The sequence below is a fragment of the Sebastes umbrosus genome, chromosome 8, assembly GCF_015220745.1.
Source record: "Sebastes umbrosus isolate fSebUmb1 chromosome 8, fSebUmb1.pri, whole genome shotgun sequence".
In the NCBI taxonomy this organism is placed as follows: domain Eukaryota; kingdom Metazoa; phylum Chordata; class Actinopteri; order Perciformes; family Sebastidae; genus Sebastes; species Sebastes umbrosus.
The window spans coordinates 33239809-33259864 of record NC_051276.1 but is presented as its reverse complement, the minus strand read 5'-3'; positions in this window follow the sequence as shown (position 1 = coordinate 33259864).

Sequence of the window (20056 nt, the reverse complement as noted above, 5' to 3'; positions counted from 1 at the left end):
ACACATTTAAACAAGGTGACCAGTCAATATGGAAATATAACGGAGGGGTCAAACCACAGCAGGCAGTGGAGAGAAATGATCCGCTATCAGTACACTATCACTACAGTAGTTCGTATAAGACACAAAGCACATTTCTAGCTTTATCATGAGCTAATGCTTTGGTGCAAAGGAGTGTCCCTCTTCCTTCCTATGCCTGGTAACCCCCCACGTCTTTCAAACCTTCGCCCCAGTTTGAAACACAGCCTTTCTGTTATAAATGTATAGTCCCAAAGCTCAAGCAAAGATGACATCACAATGACATCATCAGGGTTATTTTCTGACCAAACTAGTCCTCTTCATGATGAGTAAACTGACCTTTAAAGATACTGTGAGGAACTTTTAATTGTTTAAATGTAACACTGAAGCCTCTATTTGACCTAAATAAGTAAACGAGACCATCAGAGAGAAGATTGGTTATTTCTATATAGTTACTCTTAATGCTTGTCATCAGGGAGCCAACACCGACACCATGCTGCTGGAGGTCCAGGCCGTATTGCCGGGGCCCGCTAGAGGGAAGGAAGCCACGGAGAACCAGAACCAGAACTGTGAGAAAATGAGAGGTTTTCTAAAGGGACTCTGGTGCTTGGAAACACGACTGCTTTTGTCCACAGGGACCGCCAAAATCAACACAAAATGAAAGTTACTCCTAGTAACTTTAAGTGCATGCTAAGAAAGCAGAACAATAACAAAAGTTATATCAATAAATAATTTAACAACAAAATACAAAAAAAATAATAACCTGTTAACGCAAATTTGTTTTAGCGCCACTAATTTCTTTAACACATTAACGCAACGTGCAATTAGGTTGTAGTGGGCTCAGTTTTAAAGCTACAGTAAAGATACATACATATATGAAAAATCCATTGGTACCAACCATGTCATACCAGCTTGTCGCGAAGGAGGTTAAATAACGCTCTATGGGTACCCACGAGTCTCCCCTTTACAGACATGCCCACTTTATGATAATCACATGCAGTTTGGGGCAAGTCATAGTCAAGTCAGCACACTGACACACTGACAGCTGTTGTTGCCTGTTGGGCTGCAGTTTGCCATGTTATGATTTGAGCATATTGTTTTATGCTAAATGCAGTAAATGTGAGGGTTTCTGGACAATATCTGTCATTGTTTTGTGTTGTTAATTGATTTACAATAATGAATATATACATACATTTGCATAAAGCAGCATATTTGCCCACTCCCATGTTGATAAGAGGATTAAATACTCGACAAATCTCCCTTTAAGGTATGTTTTGAACGATATTGATGTGCAATTAATTTGGGATTAATCACGATTAATTATGGACAATCATGAGATTAATTGCGATTAAATATTTTAATTGATTGACAGCCCTACAATAATTGTTAACATTAATGATTAAAACCAGGATGAGTGTTAAGACAGACAAGTGATGAACCAGCCAAAGTAAATTACTAATAATTGCTTACATCAAAGTTAAAAATATAGACTATTACTGACATTATCATTTGCATGATGTGTTATCAACTGATTCACATTTACAGTATTAACACATAGAAGCTGCTCAGTCAAACTACATTCTCCTGCTGTTAACCATTGAATGATTAATAAAGTTTATGCTTATTATACGTGGTCCCTGTCAAATAAACTTGCAAATAAAAATATATAAAATGACTGAGATAATCTGTGTTTAAATGCAGAGTAATCACTGCAGTTCTCTTTAACCTGGAAATAATAAATCTGTTGGGTTAAAGCCTGATACTGCGTGCCGACACCGCCGTACACATGTGGCATTAAGAGACGCTGGTATTACAAATTGGCTGTAAGTGTAATTACCCCTGTTGCTAATTGTCCCCCGTGAACGCGGCACTGCCCATGCCATTACAATCCGCAGCCACTTCAACCTCGCTGATCAATTATTTCCACTCTTGAATAATTAATAACTGCTTAATTGTCCACATCGCTGGCGAAGAGTCGGGGCCTCATTTACATCGACGGCAGCGGCTCTGCAGGACAATTCTTTATTCATATTCCTGTTGAGCGTGATGTTTCTGTGAGAGACGCTGTTTTTCTTTACAGCTAAACACACAGACGGAGATGAGGAGAGTGGTTATAATCCACCGCCACGGCGACCTGACCGATCAATTATTCAGAGCTATTTGCTTTTGACTCAGTCACTGACACACTGCTCCGACGACTGGAACTTGTACAGCTAGTAGGAGAACACCAGGGGGTCCGGGCCCCAGCGGAGCTTCAGGTTCACTCGCATGCACTCTTACTCTCAGCCTGTCACTAGGAGTCACCGACGACCTTTAATGCTCTCACCCCCCCACCACCACCACCACCACCACCCCTCTCGACGCTAAAGTAAATTAGCATGTGTCCCCGAGGAGCTCCTTTACAAGGCGAGGGTCTTTTAAGATACAGCGTGTCTGATGAACGTGTGATTGTAAAATGGAAGTGGAGTCGCTGTAGCGTTCAGGAAGAACAGGCAGGCGGGAGGTGATAGCTACAACACTGCAGGGTGGAGGATAATGTCTGGTTAGGAGCGGGACGGGAGGCACCTGAACGCAACATCAATGAGAATCAGTGTGTATAGCACCACACATATTCAACCCGGTCACACTCCCAACTCGTCTGATACTGACGCTTTGGTCAGTGGCCCTCGGTGTCTGATACCGACCCACCCTTTAGCGTCTGTATAAGACGCACTGGTCCACTGGTCTAACTTCAATGTAAACCCATCCATGTTATTATTAGACGGTCAGAGCAACTGATGTAGTATAAAGAGCGAGAGAGTTCGCTTAAGGTGGGATTGGAGGTTGGATGGGTCAAAAAAAGCCAGCCTGGTCGCACCAAATGGCGTATGAATGAATGACACGGTAATTCCTGAGTCATTCCGCATGCAATAACAATGTCTTTGTTTTAAGTTATTTTAAGCCCAACCAAAGACCATTTCATGATAACAACGTGGCGTTAAATGACACATGAAAAGCCTGAAAAGCATTATCATGACAAACAAAAATTACATAATGTTCATACGCCTTAACATGAGATCTGGTTGAGCACAGGACTTTCATCCAGGAGACCGCTGTTTGTGTCCTGTGTGAAACCAAACGTTGACTTATTTTACTGTAGTTTTGTTCAGTATTTGAATGCTACGTTTTTTTGTGTTTTTTTTTTTATATATAAGTATGTAATAATAATATATAAATCCCAAAATTGCCCAGAAAATAAGGAATAATCTCAGAACATTATTCATTATTCATATTCAACATAAGTTATCATTAGTTATTCTCAGATGAATATCGCTGTTTGTTATGCGAAGAGGTGCGTGTGTGTACAGTAGTGCGGCCGTACCCTTCCTTTGAACGCAGAAGTTTATTTTGAAAAGCCAGTGCATGTAACAAGCGGAAACTAACATGCTGTCAATGAGCAGCTCCATGTCAGGTAAATGTCACGGAGCATGCTTAGCAAGAATATGCAACTGTATGTTTTTTTCATGTGCTTTTATACATTTATATTAAACATATATATATATAATGATTGGCAACAAAGGCAACACCCCTTATTAGGATAAATATATTACTGGTTTTGTTGATTAAATAACACTAGTCTTATGCCTCCACTGTCTGTCATCTTAACAGCAAACAGTATAATTTTCTTTTCTTCCAACCAGTTTACTGTTTAAACTTTTAGTAGTAGGGCATCTTGTACACAACACAACTCATCCCTTTCAGCTTTATTCACTCCTTAAATAACGCTCTCTGTGTAATTTCCTTGTTTGCATTCAAACACACACAAACTACCAAACAGCAGGACAGAGAGGCCTTGAAAGCCCTTCTCCTCGTCCAGATGTTGGTGACATCTCCGAGGCCATTCAAGCCTCACACAGACCGGCTGAGTCGCCCAGAGACGGCAGTCAGAGGGGAAATTACACGAGGAATAAGAGCCAGTTTGTGTGCTTTTTTCCATGCAGGCTTAAGGGAACAGTGGGGCGGGCGCTTTAATAGACAGTGCGAGAGGTGGTGCGATGGCACTGGATCCATGGCAGCTGTTTCCTTCAATGTTTCATGCTCATAGCCACAGCTGCTCTCCAAATGAGAGTTAATATTGCAGGGGGGCCGTCCACCCTGGGTCGAGCCTTGTCGCATGGTCTGAATGTCAAACTCCGCCCAGCAGGGTGACACCGGCTCAAAGGACACACTGTGTGTTTTTTCCCCTTCTCTCCTCTCCTGCCCTCTCCTCCCTGTTGATGTGTCTTTCTGCCTCATTGGATCTTTTCCCCCTCAAACAGACAAGGGTGAAATCTCTATTTTTCATGGCACACCAATGTGGTTTCAGCTTCAAATGAAAAATAAATGAGGAAATCAAAGGTGGTTGTCTGGCTGTAGCCGGGTGTTGGTATTGGCATTGGACTGGTATGTGATTCTGAAGGATGTCACTGATACTAACGTTGCGTAGAGAAGCCTAAACGTTGACCCTGCAAAGGATTTATGTTCTTATGCAAAGATTCAGTGTTTCGTACATACATTTGAACATGTGGACAAACTTTTGGAAAAAATGGACATGAGTATTGGGCACCTTATAGGTTTACTGCTTCACACCATAAAACAATAATAACAGTAGAAGCATGTTATTTGTACAGTTATTAACTGCAAGACTGCCACCCAAAAAGCACCTCCTGTGATTCACAACCTCTCATGTATAGAGACGGGTCTAGCTGCAGACGTCCGGGCTTGCAGAAGGAAGTGAAATTGTCTTTGCCAGAGACGATCATCAGGATATGATAACATACGTACATTAGTTTGAATATCCACCAATAACACCAAGGTAAACAATAGCCTACAACCTTAATATTTAGATAGAACTGTAACTTATAAACTTCGGTATTGTAATGTTAAGCAGCAACTTGTACTAACCTTATGAGTTGCTAATGTTGTTAGCAAATTAACATCAACTTTAGCTGAAATAATTAGGCTACATTAAGCTTTTTTTCATTCAGGTGCAAAAGGGTTCCTTATGCATTGATATCACACGCCGAGAGGCGTGACAAAGTGTTGGTATTTAACGCCATAGGAATGAGAATGGGCTGAAATATCATTTGGCTCAGGTGGGACAGTTTGCACAGGAAAAGTAATCTAGTAATCTAGAAACTGAATGGAAACCAGTGGGGGAAATTAACATGACAAACATTCATCTTTTGAGCTAATCATTATATTTTATACCACCTCTGTGAAACAGAATGACATTTCTGGCGGGATAGGATGCAGGTTATTCCCACTGAGGTGGTTTTATTGATGTGACTTAGCTTTTGTTCTGGATATATGAGGAATAAAAGCATCCGTGTCAACACAGCTAGTGCCACGCTCCTCCCACACATAGAGCAGACCTGCGTTTCCTCTGTGCTGATAGTATCCGTAGTGATAGATGTAGGGTGAACCCTCGACTCTCTGTTGTGTCTCACTGCAACGTCGGCCACTAGATCCCTCCGGACTGCCACACACACAGTGGTGGCAGCGATGAGCATGATTTGAAGTGTCCTGTCTGCGGCGGTGCAGCTGCATAAAGGAAACAGCTGCTGAAATATCACAGGCGGCCCCCCCACGTCTCCTGGTATCTGTCACACACACACACACACACACACACACGCACACACACACGCACACACACACACACACACACACACACAGTGGCCAGCTCAGCCTAGAGAGAGAGAGAGGACACAACAAAGACATCTGCAAGATGGCCTCGGACACACAACCCCACTGATGTGTGTGTGCACTGCTGTGATGTCGTCTTCGCTGGGCGGATGACAAGCGCACCGCTGTGATGTGCTCTTCTCCGGGCTTCATCCCGCTCCTGCTGTGTTCTCTGTGTGTTGTGTGGAGAGAGGATGACACGCAAACAGGGAACGATGTTCAGAGTCTTTGTTTGGAGCATGAAGGAGCTTTTCTGATGCTGCTGATCTTTGTCTGGTTTAAGGATGGTCCAGGCCTTCCTGTCCTCTTCCCCTCTGCTCCTGTGTGTCTGATTGTTACTACCTCTGATGGTCTAGACCTCCTGGAGATGCTGCTGCAGTTCATGTATGTTTACATATTGAATATAAAAGCGACCCTGTAAAATCCCAACTAATCTTGACTACATGGCATGCAGCAAAAGTGGATGTCAAAGCAACACATTCTCACTCCAAACTCATTAAATATCATTAAATAGCAGCAGGTCAAATATCTCCCCAAAAGGAGCACAAGGAACGCCATTCACTGTTTCTAGTCAACAACAACAGTTGTAGCTGTTATCTCATTGGTTGCACTTTGAAAGGTCAGCGGCAACCAAGGTCAAAGTTGAAATAATTTGAACTTTGAGCACAGCGCTTGGTGGCGATTTTGAGCGATGCACAACCTAGTTGGCTGGCATCGCTCTCCCCATAATAAAACAATGACACAGCCAGCGCTGAGAGATTTTACTGCTGAACATGTGTAGACGACTTAAACGTTCAATGTAGGTTTACAAACACAAGGAAACAAAGAAACACAAGACATTCAATCAGGAGACAGCTGTTCATGTCCTGTGTGAAACCAAAAGTAAAGTTGACTTATTTTGTCCCGTCGAGTCGTTAGTCACCTGAGTCGTTAGTATCGTCAGTCCCGTGAGTCGCTAGTCAGTGAAGTTAACATGAACTACGACCGTTTCCTAACCCTACCTAAGTGGTTGTGTTGCCTAAACCTAACTTCCTGTGAAAACAGAAATTTAATTTGAAAGGGTACTATGCATGTAACAAGTTTATATTGACACAGCGTCCAAAAGAGGGGTACCCCGTGCGTCGGTCTCCGATGCCGAGGGGCACTGACAAAGCGGCGGTATTTGATGAGTTGGAAATGAGAATGTGTTGGCCAGCAACATGGACGGAAACATCGTTCATTTGAAATCTGCAAAGTTTCCCTTTAAAGCACTTTAGAAGGTGTTCTCCACTAAAAGAGAAGATGTGAACATTCAAGTTTTGAAAATGTTTTATGAAGTAGAACGCGTTGGTTTGGCGTTAAACACAAAATCTGATTTGGGCAGAAACACTGAATGTAAACAAAACCATATCTGATTCCAGTGGAAACTCCTCAGGGTGCCTCTAATGATACGCTGCTTATCTGGTTGATAACAATGAAAAACAACAATAAATCACCAAACATCTGGTTACTTTCAGTTAATGACTCACGTCCCATTACACTCCATCATAGTCCAGATAGAATAAAGATCAGATTTCTCCAGGAAACACTTGAGGTTTACGTTTCACCTCATCAGCTGTTTAACTCTCAGTGGGAGTTTCAGGTTCCTGGAGTCTTTCAGCTTTCACAATCTACCGTCTTATCACACAAACCTCTGCCAAGTTATTTCTCATTGACACCCCCACACCTGTTGCCTCACAGCTCCTTGGGGGATGCGCCATAATATACTGCTGACAATCACCGACATAAAGAAAAGTCAACGGCATATGGATCCTATTTGGTGGAGTTGAGCTCCACCAGATGTTTTGGCAATCAATCCAACATGCTGGAAGGTGGAGTGTGTTATTCAGACAGATGACCCCGTGGCCTACACCAGCCAACGCCTTCAATCATCTCTGAAAAATGCTTTTCCATATTTAAAAGTTCCTCTCACTTCTAGCAGAATCCCTCCTTTTTTTCTGTCTGAGAAAACTGGTCTGTTCATTCATGCTTTTACCTCAAAACATCTGTCCTGCAGCTATTTTATTGACAGAAAGTTCAACAATACAATACCAGATTCTCTCACAACAGCTTTTTCTTGGGGCTGATGCAAGGATGCTACAAATTTAGGGTTTGAAAAGAGGAGTTTCTACACTGGATCCAAGCATGGTTTCCAGCTGATTGAGCAGTCAGATGTGGTTTAATGTACTCTCTCTCTCTCTGGCAGCCATATTGGAGATCTCAGGTCTGTGGCAACAAAATTACTTTTTCATGACTGAGCTTTTTTGTCAAAGGTCTACTGTTGGCTGAAGTCATGCAATTTTTACCAACTTAGCAGTGGAAACACTGCTTGTGGAACAACACACTATAAGGAACTATGCTGGCAACATTTGTTATCTGCAGACTTCTCATAATCAATGTCTTGAAAGCTAACTAAACATGTTTTTGATTATGTTTTTGATGTCAATTGTATTGCCCTAGCTTTAGTGCTAACCACAGAGTAACAATGGGACTTGCACACCCTATATTTCAATAATTTCCCAATTTGGGATCAATAAAGTACATCTATCTATCTTTCTATCTATCTATCTATCTATCTATCTATCTATCTATCTATCTATCTTTAGCCTCGCAGTCTTACAAAACAGGATCCATCCATCCATCCATTTTCAAGATTCCTAAATTCTTTGGTTTTGGCTCTTTGACATTGCAGCAATAATAGCAAAAGACTATAACAATAGAAAGACATTAAAGGGGACCTATTAGATTTTCCCTTTCTTTTAGTGTGCTACATAGTTTTTTGTGCATGTTAAAGGTCTGTAAAGTTACAAAGGCCAAAGTCCACGCCAAAGGAAGTTACTCTCCCCCACGGACACACTGCTCAACACTGCTCCTGAACTGCCGGAAATGTCTTCATTGAAGTGCCGCCTTTTCTTCTGTAACATGGTGATGTCACCAAGTAACACACTTGCATAATACCTGCCTAGCGGCTAGTTTGGCACGCCCTCAAACAAGACTAGTTAGAGCGGAGTCCGAAGAGTTTGGTTAGAGTTTGACAAATCCCAACAGAGTGAGCCAGCTGACCAATCAGAGCAGACTAGGCTTTTTGTGAGGGAGGAGCTCAAACAGAGCGTTTCAGACAGAGATGAAAAGAGGTGCTGCAGCACAGCCGCTAGGAGAAAAAAATAAAGCGTTTTTTTAACATTGAAGCAGGTAAACAAGTTCTAGTGGAAACCCAAAATACAAGTATGCACCTGAAAATAAGCAGAATAGGTCCTCTTTAATCCATCTGTCTATGTAGTTTGCTATCTAACCAGCTAGCTTACAGCCATTGTTCACGGGATCCTGCTGCAATGATGGAGCCGGAGACAATCCGCTGCCATTATAGCCAGCGTGTGTGTGTGTGTGTGTGTGTGCGTGTGTGTGTCCATTGTGTCCGTGTCCTGAGCATCTTCATGCGTCGGGTCTATTTTTGCCGGAGCAGCTTGAGTCACTGAAGTGTGAAATCCACTTGTGAATGTATATAAATGCTCAACACAGCTACACAGATCTGAAACCTACATCGACCCTAACAGTGAGTTCTAACTGCACAACATCATTGACGGTTTTAAAACAAATATGTTGACTACATGATATCAATCCATATTTTCAAGTAACCCACCAACCGCCCAGTATATCAGAGATATATCAGTGAGACTTGTCCACTGTCTGTCTGCGTCCTAGAGGACCGTTTGTCTCCCGTGTGCTAATCTCTCCATGCTACCTCTCACATATGGCCTTCCTCAAAGAACCACATCTCTGCTTGGAGCCACTCTCCCATCTGGCAAAGTCATATCGAGCCTCTCGGAGCAGAGCTCGCAGAGGTGACGCTGAGCTATATCAACAGTGACAAAAGTCTATTGAATAATTATCTTTGGAATTAATACATTAGCCCAAACTTAAGTAAATGTCAGCAGATGAGGATGTGGGCGAATGAGGAGGGCGAGCGGAGGAGAAATGTGAGGGACGCCGCGCTTCATTAATCCCGTCTTCTGCAGTAATGTAGGCAGATGAAATGATTCTTACAGAGAGCTGTCATTACAATCACACTGGTCATTCGAGATATCTAATTCACCATTCACCACCGCAATCTCACTAACTAGATGGGGGGCAGACAATTAACTCATTCAGTGCCGATTACCTCCGAGGAGGATTTCTATCCTGTTGACACGCAGGCATACGTGGATCAGAATCAGAATCACCTCTATGGTCAAGTATGTGAACAAGGAATTTGACTATGGCTTTTGTATTGTTCTCAATATACACAGAAATAACAGCTAAGAACAAAGACAAGGTCATATATAAAGGTAAAACCAACCTGGTCTTACGTGAAGGAGAATAAATAGCACAACATTACACGGACATTCTGCGTGTCATGAGCGCGCATTTAGCCGTTTTGTGTGTCATTTGTACGCCACGCAAACGTCCGCAGTTAGGCTTAAGCAAGAAAACCACTTATGGTAAGGGAAAACGTCATGGTTCGGCTTAAAATAAGTAAGTAAACTACAGAGAACACGTCACAAACGTCAATAAAAACGTAACGTAACGTAATGTAACGTAATTACAAAGACAGCCTTCTATCACCTGAAGAATATAAGAACAATTAGAGGACTGATGTCTCAGCAGGATTTGGAAAAACTAGTCCATGCATTTATCTTCAGCCGACTTGACTACTGTAACGGCGTCTTTACTGGTCTTCCTAAAAAATCGATCAGACAGCTGCAGCTGATTCAGAACGCTGCTGCTGCTAGAGTCCTCACTAAGACCAAGAAAGTGGATCACATCAGTCCAGTTCTGAAGTCTCTACACTGGCTGCCTGTCTCTCAGAGAATTGTCATTTTGTGAGTAAAGTATTCCTTTAACCACCACACCTCTTACAAATGTCATCCAATCTTTTACAAATTTACTACAAAATATATTTGGATGACACCCAAAACTTATTTATTTGTTTTCTGATACACCCCGTTGTTTTCTTTTTATTAGTTGACAAATGAGTTAAAAATGTTCCCCCTTATTGTTAGATTTCTTCACTTGATGTAAGATAACAACTAAACATCAATTAGTAAGACAACAGTATTGAATAGGTTACTGTCTTGAATTGGACTCAAACCCATTTGGATTTCTGATTTGGACTTGTCATGGACTCAACTTAAGCATTGTTGACTACCGCGCTGTTTCAAAGGTTGGAAAGCACTAAAAAGAACTTGAATGTCTAAAAAGGGACGAGTGTTGTCTGCATCTGTATACTCATCCAGAGTTAACCCCCACAGTGAAACCTGATTGATATCTCCTCTGACACAAACATCAGTTTGTCGTGAGCTGAACTGAGTCGCACACGCCCGAACCAGACCCCGCTCGCTGAAGAAGTGTGTTTCCATTATTCACTGGTATGAATAAATCACTCCCGACTCTTGATTGTGCAGCATATGTGAGGCCTAAGTTGTGTTCATCTGCCATTCCCAACATCTGTTTAGCCGCAGCTTCGGTAGTGACCGAGCCCGAGCCGCCGGGATGAAATATACATGACGGGTACGGAGAAGAAAAGACAGAAGTGAGTTGAGGACGGTGGGTTATTGATGATCCTCCATCCTGTCTCCTGAGCTGCTCTCCCTCTTATTCTGCTTCCCAGAACTTCTCCATATTACATGACGGCTCCGGGGTCACAGGGTCTCTCTTACATTTATGATTACACTTTAGTATCGGTTGCACGCAATGCTGATAATCTATACAACGTATCCTCACACAACGCATCCTCATACAACGTATACTCATACAACGTATCCTCACACAACGCATCCTCATACAACGTATACTCATACAACGTATCCTCATACAACGCATCCTCATACAACGCATCCTCATACAACGTATCTTCGTACAACGCATCCTCATACAACGCATCCTCATACAACGTATCCTCATACAACGCATCCTCATACAACGGTTCAGATGATATCTTATGAAAAGTTGTTGAAAAGACAAAGACAAAGATGAAGACGAAGAAGAAGAAGAAGAAGAAGAAGAAGAAGACAAAGACGAAGAAGGAGGAAGAGAAAGAGACAAAGACAAAGAAGGAAACAAAGACGAAGAAGAAGTAGGAGAAGAAAAAGACAAAGACAAAGATAAAGACTAAGAAGAAGAAGAATAAGAAGAAGAAGAAGAAGAAGAAGAAGAAGAAGAAGAAGAAGAAGAAGGAGGAGGAGGAGGAATAGAAGAAGACGAAGACAAAGACGAAGAAGAAGAAGAAGAAGATGGAGGAAGAGAAGAAGACAAACAAAGTTATTGAATTGATCCAAAAGGGCCTCAGTTAAAGCTACTATAGTGTGTTGTGTAGAGTTTCCCTGGATTGAAACGACGGGGTAAAAGTAAAGAAGCCTCTCTACATGAATCTAAACTATTCCTGGAGGAGGAAGAAGAACCAACATGAACCTGATCCTGTGAGATAAAGCTCAGTATGAGCTGAGGGAGCAGCCAGACAGACGGTCTGCAGTGTTAATTCATCTAGATGAAGTTGTCTTGATCCTGTTCAGAGTGTGACCTCCTCCATACAGTACAGCAGGTGCTGAGGCAGGTAAAACGCTCCCCGGATGATTGATGCCTTTTCAATTAGTCACAATGTGAGACCTTCACACGTCACTCTCTCTTCCTTATTAATGACATGCTGAGTTAATACTGGGCGTGTCACCGAGCCTCCGAGTGAGGTCGGTAATTAATGTTCAACGGCCTTAAAGACATAAGATCACTGAGGGATCATCTGATAAGAGCTGGAGGGGTTTTAGACACTTAATTATCTACATGTACTAGTTCAGATATATGCACACAGCTCCACAGAAGTCAGTATTGACACGTACTACACATCATTTATAAGAATTATTTTTTATGTTTAAATAAATTAACCCCCAGTTTTAACGTTTGATTGATGAAGAAAAAGTTCAATTTCCTGTCTCCCTGAAGCGTCCTATAATCTCTGATGCATTAACATTAAAGGGATAGTTTGGGTGTTTAGAAGTGGGTTGTATGAGGTACCTAGCCAGAGTCACTGTATTAACTATAGTAGATGACGGTCGGCACGCTTGGAAAGCGTTGAGACGCCTTCCGTCAACGGATCTGGTGGAAATGCGCTGTAATACAACAGCCTTGGCTGCAGCTTGTGATGCTGTTGAATTGCATTGAGTTATACCAACACAGAAAGAACTAGCAAACAAATAAAGTGCCATGTAACAAAAGCAGCATGTGCCTGCGAGTGACGAGTCGCTCGTCTCCAGTTTCATATAGAAAAGACAGATTTTAATCTTGTCACATTTTTAACACAAGAAGTCTCTTCCTGTATGTTTTCCAGGCATTACAGTATTAAGAATATACTAGAAACCAGTTAAGCTGCAGAGATGCCCCCCTCCCCTCGCGTGACTTCCGACCACCACTAAGCTGTGTAATATGTCAGCAACAGATTTTCATTTGGGCCTCATGACAGCATCAGTGACCTGATAGCCATTGATCCTCCAGTGGAAGTTTGGAGGTCACAGAAGTTTGGTCACGCTACTGGAGATTACAGCAAGATCTCCAGACAAATAAATATACTGGATTATACAGTACATACACTACAAATGAGAAACAATATGTGTTCTCAGTGCACACTGTTAGATAATACCACAGGAGACACCTCTGACCTCTTTACAGCACTGGCTGAACTTCTTAATGCAATCAAGACTTTGGCTTTTTCATTGATCCTATTGGCTGAAATCCTCTTAGGCAGAAAACGCACAGCACTGCATTACACTCGACATGGAACCAAACGTGACATGGCAGACTCAGGTACTGGTTGTGTTTGAAATATATAAGAGTCTGCTAAAAATGTTAAGACATCCATCCTTTATCTGGGTTTAAAGACGTGTGAGATGTTTGTGTAGCCGTTTCAAACCAGCCTCCGGTTGTCAAAGTTGGATCAACCAATGTTCTGTCTGACACGCCGGGCCTCACAACACAATGCTGCGATTAGGAAACGGCACACGTTGACTCCTCTACAAACCTTTGTGACCTACAGTTACACATAAAACCCTCCGCTGTGTAGATGCTTCTTTGCAGGACTACAACTACAGCCTAAAACCCATCGCACACCTAGTCAGTACTTTTCATCTGCACTTTTAAAAATAATTACGACCTTGCCGCTGTAAATGCAGATGCCATCATCCAAAATGGCATCTGATAAACTGATTCATTTCGTTCGTTCGTCTCCCAGCAAAAAGCACTCTACGACAAACAAAGGAAAGAATACAGAGATGCAGAATTTAAAGATAGATTGTGGCAGGTGATCGCAGAACAGCTTGAAATCGGGGATGGTCGCAAAATGAAGTATTTAGGAAACACAGTAGTGATTGTCCTCCAGGCGGATAAACGAGAGCTTCCTGCTAATGCCATTCATTCATTAGCCCCGTTTGGGACTAGCACTGTCCATTCAGCTAAAAATTTAAATGTGAAAAAAGTTTTGAAGGAAACCTATTTTGTTACATTTGTTTTTGACGTATCACAAATATCTTCGTAATGACGTATTTTACCAAACCTCACCAAGTAGTTTTGTTGCATTACTTTGTTTTGTTTTGACTTACATTGTTAACTACGTGTTTAAAACTGTGAGCGTAATCCGGAATGATCCATTGCACCCACGTAATTAATTCAGTTCTGTCTTGTATTGAGGATTGAGACCTGGTGTGCAAGGCTTTAAGGCTGTGTTTAGACAGACAGTACAGCCACGTCAAAGCTGCAGCCTCACCACAATGGTTTGGCCCAGCGTGGGTCCAAAATACAGGGGCTCCTCAAAAAAAGTCACACCTGGCTTAACTTTTGCAATGTGTTGGCAAATCTAGTATGTGAAATCTCACCTTCCTGGTAGATGACTTTGTAACAATAACAGTGTAATGAGGTATTGTTCATGATCATGTAGTCATCTATTACTCAAACTGGGCTTCTTGGATCTTGACTTTTAACGTTATTTTAGGTCTAAACATGGATGAAGAGTAACCCCGACTGATATTCTCAGGCCAAAAAATATATAATTTCCCCACAAATAACTTGAAAGTGAGACGTCCTGATCAGACGATGAACTACTTGTTTCAACACTAAAGAGCAGTCTAACTCCTCACAGTCTGAAAAACACTATCTGTCTTATAATAAAGAATTACATGATATTTATTTTCCTGGTGTGAAGGAGCTTAACAACTAATCCTATTTGAGCAACTGAGTAAATTGTTGCATGTTTGAGCTGGATTCAGAAGTCGGTTATTTCTTGAAAATTACACATGGCACCTGATAACAATAACAAGTTGATGCCGGCTGCTTTTAGGGTCCAAAAAGAGGAGCCATACTGGTGTCGGATCTTTACAGAGGACTGTAGAGAAGGCTTCATATCAGTGACTGAGTTTCTCTCCAGCAGAGACGGAGGAGTGACGGTTTGGTAGTGAAACGAGTGGCTGCGGAGGTCGACCGGTGCCCGGAGGCTTCCTCAGGTGAGAAGACGTCAAGGAAAATCTGGAGCCGGAGATGGATTTCTTCACCGCGGAGCCATTCGGAGGCCCCCGGGGGCCACTCTCACTTTGTCTTAATGTCATCCTCTTTCATGCGTCCAGGCAGGTGAGATGATTGAGGCTGTCCCAGCCAATTGTCCGAAAAGGATTTGATAGAAGAGCGAGTCAATGAGGAGGAGAAATGTACTGTAATATGCAGGCAGGGGGAAATATTCACTGTCACTGGGAATGTGACAGCTGGATGGTAGTTATGTGTAGAGTAAAGGTGTATTTGTTACTTATTAATGCAGGAAAATGACCAGATATCTGTTGATATTGTTTTACATCCCCTCGTATATTAAGGGAACAGTTCAACATCTTAAGAAACAGTTAGCCTGACTCTTTCCAAAGTAAAAAAATGTGCCCAACACCTCAAAATCTCACTAATTAAAATGTTGTATCTTGTTTTTTGAAGCCGTGCACAAAGAGACATGGTTGAGTTACGTGGTGGAGATCTTCAGGCTGTTCTCATTCACTGTTTGTACTTATACTAACGAAAAGTAATGCACTCTAATTCGTATATATAACACTTAATCGTGAGCCAGAACGTGCAGGGCTGCCTCTATGGAAATCAAATGACGTAGTATAAAGAGCGACAAAGTCTGCGTATGGAGGAGGTCGGGCTAGATGGACGGGTCAAACAAACTCAGGACTCTCACCCAGCGAAAAAGCAACGTACTTTTTTCCAGAACGAGGTAGATTTTCTGAGCTTTCGCACCTCGAATAAAGGCATCAACCAATCACGTTGTGCGGTTGTGCCAAACAACAACACGGAGGCTCCGTAGTCCGAACCAAGACGGCAAACTTTATTACTCCTTTCAACCTTGACAAAGGCAGCGCAGACCAGATCCACTCCTTACGTGGGACAGATGGGGCTATGTGGTTGGTTGAATTACATGCCTGGTGAACAGCACGTCTTCAGTATTTTTTTAAATGTACATCTATGTTTCAGTCAGTTCTTGTGCCGTTCTTTAGGAAAAGTGTAAAAAGTTGGTCACATAAAACCTAAAAAACATGGATTCTGATCTTCAGTTTTAGTCTAACTTGGTGACCAAAATCTGAACTCTCTGAGAAATCCCATCTTGTACTATCTACTGTTCATATATGTTTACGAGCATATAAATCCTCTGTAACTATTCCCTCGTAATCTGCTGGACTGCAAAACAGGATAATCAGGAGGATAATCTCAATTATTAATATGATGGTACAAATATGATTCACTGACCGATTGTTTGGACACACGACAGAGTCGAAGCCAAACAAAGGCGGGCCAGCGGGGTTAGAGAGGGAATTATCATGTATGTGTTGAACATGATCAATCTGGGATCAACACTGGGACGTGTTTGGGGAATATTTGCCTCTGAAACTGGCGCTCTATTGGTCGACTGTTGTGTTGTTGATGTGGGAATCTGACCTTGTTTGATTTAAGGTACTTTTTCGAAGGATTTGAGGATCAGATTTTAAACGTGGAATTAAATTGATTCTTCTATACGTCGTAAAGAAATACTGCAAAACAGAGCGGGATTCAGTCTTCAGCACACACTTCAGATGGTGGCACCCGACATGCTGCCAGCCTCATGAATAAATTATTTCCCTCCTCGCTGCCAAACTGTGCTACAATGAGCTAGACTGTATTTTTGCCATTTAAATTTCGGAGCCCATTTTCATGCAAATGGGAAATTTATTGTCACAAACCATGTAACGCTGGCAGTAACACCTTATCTTAATGAATATCAAGTGCGGCTGTATTTCCCCGCTGCAATAGCTCACTAATCAACTTTTAGTTGGAATGTGATTCATAAAGGGACGATTCATGGCCTCTCGACTTACACTCAAGACTCCGCGGCCTTGTACGACGGCGTTATCAGGATTGATGAAGTCATCCGTCAGATTGATCGCCAGCATTCTCCCAAATGAAAATGATTATCGAATTACTGCGGCCGAGCCGTTAAAGGACCCCGGACTCGTAAAACTGGGGAAGTTAGAGCTTCTCTGAACCCACTCAATTAAAAAGTACGAGGTAATCGCTTATACATGCTGTTAGTTTGAGTTATGGCGGTTAGCTCAGTCTCTCCTCGCCGGACTCTATTGTGCAATTACTTTAAGAAATGAAGCATTAAACCTTTAAAAAGTACCAAAGGTTTAAGTTCAGGTGACCTTTACAAAGTGTAGTAAAGTTAAATAGAAAGTTGGACTGTGAGGTTTTTTTTTTCTATTAAAACGGCTCAGCTGCTGATGTGAAATATAATCCTTAAGCCTCCCTCCGCTGTCTGTAGCGTGACATCAAGTCTTAGTCCATAAGCCAAATATTGATATTAATCAAAACCTGAAAATGAATTAAGCCTCTTTACTTGTTTATCGATTTGTTTTTGACCTTTCAACAGTCGGCCTGACTTCATTGTTTGATCTGAACTAAATACTGAAGATACGACGCAATAAAAATGTATTTAAAGGATACTCTTTTATCCAAATGTAAACAAAAACACCCTTTTGGTGTCGTAGGCAAAATTAATTATTAGGTGAAAAAAACAAAACTCTAACCCCGTAAACCGCAGCACACACATCAGACATCACAATGGTTTTAAGACAAAAATTAAGCTTTTTATTTTCATAAATAACTGTATTTATTATAATTTAAATAAACAATTGGTCCCTGATATTGTTCACTTGAAAGTCAGTTTCATTACAGCGAGAGTTACAGGGGTGAAAAGTGTCTTTTTTTCTTTCTATTTTTTTCATTTGTTACCTCAGTGTAGAAAATGAGGAAGACGCATACTGGCATTTTTTTTTTATTTATTGAAATTTATTTATCAATTTATTTTTGTATTAGAAGGCGACCAGCGCCCCCCAGAAGGTGGCACCCCTAGGCGACCGCCTATATGGCCTTAAACCGGCCCTGGAAACAACAGGAATAAAGAACATCCACCAGCCTGACTTCCACACCTTGCTAACAAAATTCATCACAAAAACACAAACTCAACCTGCTGGAACTTTCAGAATAGATTGACGGTCCTGTGGACAGACAGGTGAACACTAGAAAACAATTAAATCTATATTAGCAAAATGTTCTAATGCTGTCAAACATTATTATTTGCGAACACAGCAGTAAAACATCTTTTTTTTTTTTACCCTTTCACTTCCTGCCACGACACTCCTCACTACGTGTTTCCTGCCCAGTATATTCACATATGAAGTCTAAAATGAAACCTAGATTTTCAGTCTCCCATCATACAAGTCTCTTCTCTATAAACCATCACCATCAGATTTTAACAGGAGATCTGTTGATTTGGTTTAAAATGGTTCTCCAAGTTCAAACAATACAACTGGTTGAGTAGGATTTCATCTTTTTTCTTTTTTTTCTTTATGTCAACACAAATACAGCATGTAACAAATACAAACTGCATAGTCCCCTGCATAGCCTGTATGTAAGAAGTGACTGTGGTCACCGTGACACCGTTGGTTTGTGAAGCCTCAACTTCAGCGTTTTGACTGTCACCATCTCGCTTTTTTGCAACTAGAAGTGACACAAGAGGGTGGAGCTAAGTACAACCAAACGCTGAACAAAATTAACTTTGATGAAGTGAAAACACACTGTGAAAGGGTTAAAGTTTCTAAGACGAAAACACGGACAACTCCCAGACCGGACAACGCCGTGGTAGCGACCTGTCAATCACAAGGTAACCCCGCCCTAAAGCATCCCCTGCTTTATGGTCTATGTGACTCCAAATGGGACCATAATTTACTAAATAAACATCATGCTGTATTGAAGAAGACTTGAAACTAGCGATTGAGACCATAAACTCATGTTTACAATGTTTACTGAGGTAATAAATCAAGAGAGAAGTAGGCTCATTTTCTCGCAGACTTCTATACAATCAGACTTCTTTTAGCAACCAGAGGAGTCGCCCCCTGTTAAGTTTAAATTTGAAGGCACTTCAACGTGCGTGGGCTTCACTTCTCAGACCCCGGAGGTTGCCGTCTGCCTGGTCCCCTGTTAAACTATTCTGCTTTTACCTAATTTGTAAAATCATTATTATTGCTTATTTCACAAACTAATAATATCTAATTAAACCTCCACAAGTAATGGCTGCCTTTACTATTTCGCAAATACAAACATGTTAAAGTTAGTTACAAATTTGTTAAGAATTAAAAATATTTGAAGTTAAAAATATTTACTTTGATGATTGAAACACATAATTACTGTATGCAACACGGCCTCATTAATTAAAGTTCTCCTATGATGGTCTTTTCTGCAACCTTAATGGATACATGCTGCCTTTTTGTTCACTCCCTAACAAGAAATCAAATCTGGGTTACAAGAAAACATCTGCTACCAAAATATTACAGCCATTAGAATATAACAACATTATGAGAGCCTTCTACAACAACAACGCTACAGCAGTATATGAGTATGTGAGAACCACGTCAGGTTGAATGCAGATATTTTTGAGAAAGATTTCAAGTGATGAAAAACAAAAACATTCACTCTCATAAAGGCAAACTAAGCTTTTAAGTCCTGTTTTTGGTTAACAATCAAACTGATCTCACCTTTTGTCAATAAACATGCTGCTCTATCTGAAATAAGAGCTTTAGCGTCAACACAAATGATGATTGGAGGTGGACGACAGCAGCAGTAATTCCCTGTAGGACTTCTGTCCCTTTGTTTCTGACAGCTACTTCAATTACCAGCATACGAACACTGGGGACAAGGTGACAAACATGTTGTTGTCTTTGTGCACATGGAA